The sequence below is a fragment of the Phasianus colchicus genome, chromosome Z (assembly GCF_987193195.1).
Source record: "Phasianus colchicus chromosome Z, bPhaCol1.hap1.1, whole genome shotgun sequence".
Classification (NCBI taxonomy): domain Eukaryota; kingdom Metazoa; phylum Chordata; class Aves; order Galliformes; family Phasianidae; genus Phasianus; species Phasianus colchicus.
The window spans coordinates 65,660,558-65,665,875 of record NC_143476.1 but is presented as its reverse complement, the minus strand read 5'-3'; the positions used below and the strand labels follow the sequence as shown (position 1 = coordinate 65,665,875).

Sequence of the window (5,318 nt, the reverse complement as noted above, 5' to 3'; positions counted from 1 at the left end):
TGCAACTTCCCAGTATCTTTTGTACATTCTAATAGATTTTTGGATTTACTTCCACATTGCAAGTATGAATTCTTCAAAATAAAGAATATTCTTTATCTATCTGTGCAGTACCGTAAAAGCTAGACAGTCTACTTCCAGTAGTGCATATGGCTTGCTTTTCTGCATGTATGAGTATAGGAAACATGTCTTCAATTCTTGCCGTTTGCTGCAACTTATCCCATCCCACTCTAACCCTACTGTTAGTATATTCCACTTTAAGAAGATCTTTCCACATTATCAGCCTATTTGCACCTCTCTGATAACCTGGTAATCCACCAGCACTGAAACACCGGTTTAATAATCAACATGCAACCTAATCTGGGCTTTCCAGGCAGGTGAATTTGACTGTAAATCAGTTCTGTATACAGGTTTGTCTCTTCTGTTCTTAATTGCACCTGAGCAAATCTTAATTTGTATATGATTGCCTAATATATTGTTTCAGCTTTTTGCATTTCCAGAAGTCACATTTCCATACTGAACACTTTTTGGAGAAAGAAAATGACTCATTCATTAATTCAAATGTGACAAACAAAATAGTTAATACTTCTCTTAGCTAATGTTACTTGAATTTACAGCCCATGTTCTACAAAGACTTTGTGTCTATAGTAGCGGCAAAGCCAAAAACTCAAGCAGATAGGTACTAAGGATGAAGGAGAATGCTCTGTTATTTGTTCTGTTCTCATCAGGAAAGGGTGGGATGTTTCCTGGTGCATGCTTCCTCAGCTTGGAAAAGGACAGGCAACAAAGAGAAGCTTTACTATCTAGGTCACATTTTGTGGAAAGCCAGAGCTCAATGTTATGAATTCTCTGTGTGTGGAGTAGTTCCAGAATTAGTCCCAGGCCACCACCAGCAGCTGCTGCAGCACACTATGGCCGTGGGCACCACCATACAGGGCTGGAAAGACACAATCCTCCTCTTGCCTTTGAGATGCAGTGCAGTGATGCTATAGTTTCTCTTCCCCCAGACACAGCAGGCTGCAGTGAGAGTCCCAGCCAACATTTGGTCTTGGTGCTGAGATGGTACTTGTCAGAGGAATGATCTCTGGAACACAACCAAGAGATCAAATGCAAGGGCTGCTGATAGAGAGCAGAGAAAGGAGAAAGAAAGGCAATGTGAGCATTTCCTAGTATTAAGGCATATAAAGGAATTCATGATGGGATTTTCACTGAAGGAAATAATATAAGCACAAGTTCTCCTAACAGTGCTACACAGTCCCAAAATCAGACCCCTGCCCAGGCAACCTGTCTGGGAGCTGGCTATTTCTTTCGAGTAAACACAACATATTTCTTTTTCCATTTTCTTTTTTTCTTTTCTTTTTTTTTTTTTAAATGAGTATATCCTTTTCAGGAGTGCAGCTATCTGCCTTTGTGACTACAATGACTACACACTTACAATGGGACTCATCAAATCAAAGGGATCCTCACTGCTAAAAACTAATGCTAGGGGCTGTCAGCTCCCTTAGGTGTCCAGTGTGATTGGTGAAATGACAGACCAGGTGTCCCAGAGCAGGCTGTAGTAGAGGTTAATAGTCATGGGAACACCTGGGCTACACTGCAGACAAGAGAACAGGCTTCCATGGCGGATCTTTTTCTCAAGGTCTGCTCAGACCAGGAGTTTGATAAAGGTGCTTGTGACATTATAAACAAATTGATGCTTCGAGAAATACATGCTGGGGCACTGTATAGGAATCCTCATCAGTGCTTGATCACCAGTTAGTGTCTTTTCCCCAACCAGATTCAGAAATGCCTGCTTTAGGATAGGTGCAGAGACTGACACTCCCCAAAACACTTCCTCTGCCAATGGACCCATCAGGTGGAAAAATACTTGTGTGACAAACAAATATGTGAGACAAAGCTTGGGGACAGCTGCAGATTTTAGAGAAGTGACCCAGCACAACAGCACAGATGGAGGCAGTCACAGGGAGGAGTGGAGACTCGCTTTGGCTGGTTGTACCCATTCAATCACAGGAAAGACATTTGGCTTGGCAGCAGATGACATGACTTGGGAAGGACCATTTCTGTCACTGTGACCTTGGGACGTCCTTTCTCAAAGTATTCTCCAGCTGCTTCAGTTCCCAAGGAATGAAACAATCATTGCTCAGTATGAATCTTTTTTCTGGATTCTTCTCCACAGAAGAAAAATCTTAGTGACAAGTAAAGTTGGACTTCAATCTGGGAGAAAGAGGAAAAGGAGAATTAGAGGACTACATCGTTTTATGTCTTGAAGGAAACAGCAAAGCTTTGTAGCATCTGCCTCCTGACTTTACTCACATGTTCTAATCAAGTTGACAACTAAAAAAGGTAAATCTGTAATGATAATTGTTATGTTTTCTTGAGACAAGTATTCCTCTTAACTCACAAAGCCTGCAACTTTCTCTTCCCTGAAGAAATTTTTGTTTTGTCTTCAAACATTTGGGCCACCTTTATTCATCAAGTCTTGAATGTATAATTCAAGACCTAGAAGCACTTTCACTATTGACAGATGAGGAGTAAAATTTGTAAAAGGATTGTTTCATAATATGGGATAAAACACAAATGCTAGGGGAACTATGAGGCTACAGTTTTTAGTCTATCTAAGAGGTTTTATTTCCAACATCTGTTCTCTGCTTGCTGTGTTGTTAGCTGATGCAGAAGTTTCAGCTGCTTGCAGAAGAAATAGGATAATTTGTTTTTTAATTCCTTTAAAGTATATCTAATTCATTCTGTTCCAAGAACTAAAGTCAACAGTGGCAATTTATGCATGAACACATGACTATGAACACTTGTCAAGGTTAGCTGAGGTGAGGTGAAGGCTTCTGACCTGGTCTGAGGAGGGTGCTGTAATTCTGCAGTAGGCAGGACTGCCTACAATCCTTCTGCTGATCTAAAGCCCATCCAGGCAGAGCCCTGCAGCTCTGAACCTGCTGCAGCCAACTCTGCTCAGCATGGCAACTGAGCAAGTGTGCTGGTCAGTGTGGGGCAGGCTCTCCTGATGCCTAATTTTGGGAGCCTACAAATACCAGGTAAGGCCAAGGTACAGTGAAGGACATGCCTAGAAAAGGCAGGCTGTGTGACCGATGGCACTTGGGTGTTTGTTTGTTTGTGGTTGCAAAGCCCCAGAGAAGAGGTCTGAAGTATTTTTTCACAGGGCTTGTGATCAGTGCGGGGAATCAAGCAGAACTTGAAGCATAAGCCTGCTCCCTTCAGAAAGGTGGATGCAGCTCAGTGGCTGAGTTTACGCCTTATGCTGTCCTGCTGTGTTCTATCATAGGCACCATGGGTGTTGCTGGTGATCAAAGTTGCTTAAGCGAGCAAGTCTCTGAAACTGCCACAGCGGTGAGGATAAATGCTGACTAAAAGCAGGATTTCTAAATGCTGTAGAAAAAAATCATCATGTGAAATTAAGTGCAGGAAGATATACATGTCAAGCATTTCTCTCTGTTTAAGGCAAATGTGGGGAAAATCTACAACACAGCTGTTAGGATGAGGTGACCAGTTATCATACGAATATAGCAAGCTGCAGCAGAAGGACTGAGAACTGTGTCTTGAAGTTGAACAACCATCAGTGAGCAAGCAGCAGGCCTACAGTGCCCTGGAAATGGGGGCTGAAGAGGAAACTTATAGAATCATAGAATCATAGCATGGCTAATGCTGGAAGGGAACTTAAAGATCACCTAATTCCAGCTTTTTCTGTGGGCAGGGTTGCCATCCACCAGCTCAGGCTGTCCAGGGGTAAAGCAATCTGGTCTTGAATGCCTCCAGGGATGGGGCATTCACAGCTTCCCTGGGCAGCCTGTGCCAGTGTCACATCACCTTCTGAGTAAAAAATTTCTTCCTGACATCTAATCTAAACATCCCCTCTTTTCATTTAAAGCCATTCCCCCTTATCCTATCACTATCAGACCATCTAAAAAGTCAGTCTCCTTTCTGCCTGTAAGCTCCCTTCAAGTACTGGAAGGCCACAGTGACGCCTCCCCCCAGCCTTTTGTTCTCTGAGCCAAACAAGCTCAACTCCCTCAACCTTTCTTCACAGAAAGAAAGCTTCATAGGAGAAAAGCTCCAGCTCTTTGGTCATCTTTGCAATCTCTCTCTGGACCCTCTCCAGCAGCTCCACATCCCTCCTTGCAGGAGGCACCAGGCCTGGACACAGATGGGGCCTCATGGGAGTAGAGTAGAGGCGGCTGATCCCTTTCCTCTCCCTTCTGGCCACCTCTCTCCTAATGCAGCCCAGGATACCATTGGCCTTCCAGGCTGCAAAGAGCACACTGCTGGCTTGAGATTTTCATCCACTAGGATCTCCAAGTCCTTCTTGGCAGGGTTGTTCTCAGTGAGTTCTCCCAGTCCATAATCACATCAGCAACTGCCTTGATCCAAGTGCAGCACCTTGCACTTGCCCACGTTGATCCTCAACATGTTCTCATGTGCCCGCTTTTTAAGCATGTCCAGGTTCTTTGTGATGGTATTCCTCCCTTCTATTGTGTCAAGTGTACTGCTCAGCATGATGTCATCAGCAAATTTAGAGGATATGCTCAATCCCACTGTCTCTGTTAAGATGAAGAGCATAGGTTCCAAAGATGGACCTGGGGGCACCACTCCTTATTGGCCTCCATTTGGACACAGAGCCCTTGACAACAACCCTCTGGCTATGACAACCCAACCAATTCTTTATTCACCTAGTACTCCAGCCTACAAATCCCTATCTCTCTGATTTAGAGATAAGGATATGGTGTGGGACCATGTCAAAGTACTTTGAGTGTCAGGGAGATTACATCAATTGCCCTTCCTTTGTCCACCAATGTTGCCACTCACTCACAGAAGGCCATCAGATTTGTCAGGCATGATCTGCTCTTGGTAAAGATGTGCTGGCTGTCTCAGATTATCTCAGCATTTCACATGTGCCTTAACATCTCTTCCAGAAGCATCTGCTCCATGATCTTTCCAGGCACAGGGACTTGTTCTGTGGATGTGCTTTACAGAGCTTGGGTGCAGCTCTGGGCCAACCAGCATGGAGATCCTGGGCTGCTCCCTTCTCCAAGAGTACATCCATACTTGTCGTGCACTAGTCTACACAGACCTTCATATTTTGTGGTAACTTGCCTGCTTGGTAAGGGCAGAGGCAGTGTTTCTAGGAACTAACAATGCTCTCAAGTTACCTCTGTCTTCAACCCATGTTTTTAAAATTCTCTTTTAAGCAAACAGTTTCACTATATCTAAGGGAACCTCTGTTCTTGCATCTTGCATGTTCTTGCATATAGTGCAAGGCCAGGGAGACAGTCACATAGCATGCTGAATACAGCTCC

At 44.0% G+C, this 5,318-nt stretch overlaps 1 long non-coding RNA gene across 2 annotated transcripts; it reads right to left on the bottom strand.

The window, feature by feature from the left end:
* Positions 1–1,130: 1,130 nt before the first annotated feature.
* Positions 1,131–5,070, bottom strand: LOC116240140 (uncharacterized). 2 transcript variants are annotated; one of them, XR_016461546.1, is made up of 3 exons: positions 4,255–5,070; positions 2,840–3,393; positions 1,131–2,211 (listed from the first exon to the last, which is right to left on the bottom strand). It is a non-coding gene; the product is annotated as an uncharacterized LOC116240140 (long non-coding RNA). The 2 variants fall into 2 exon arrangements; XR_016461547.1 differs by having other exon boundaries at positions 4,402–5,070.
* Positions 5,071–5,318: the final 248 nt, after the last annotated feature.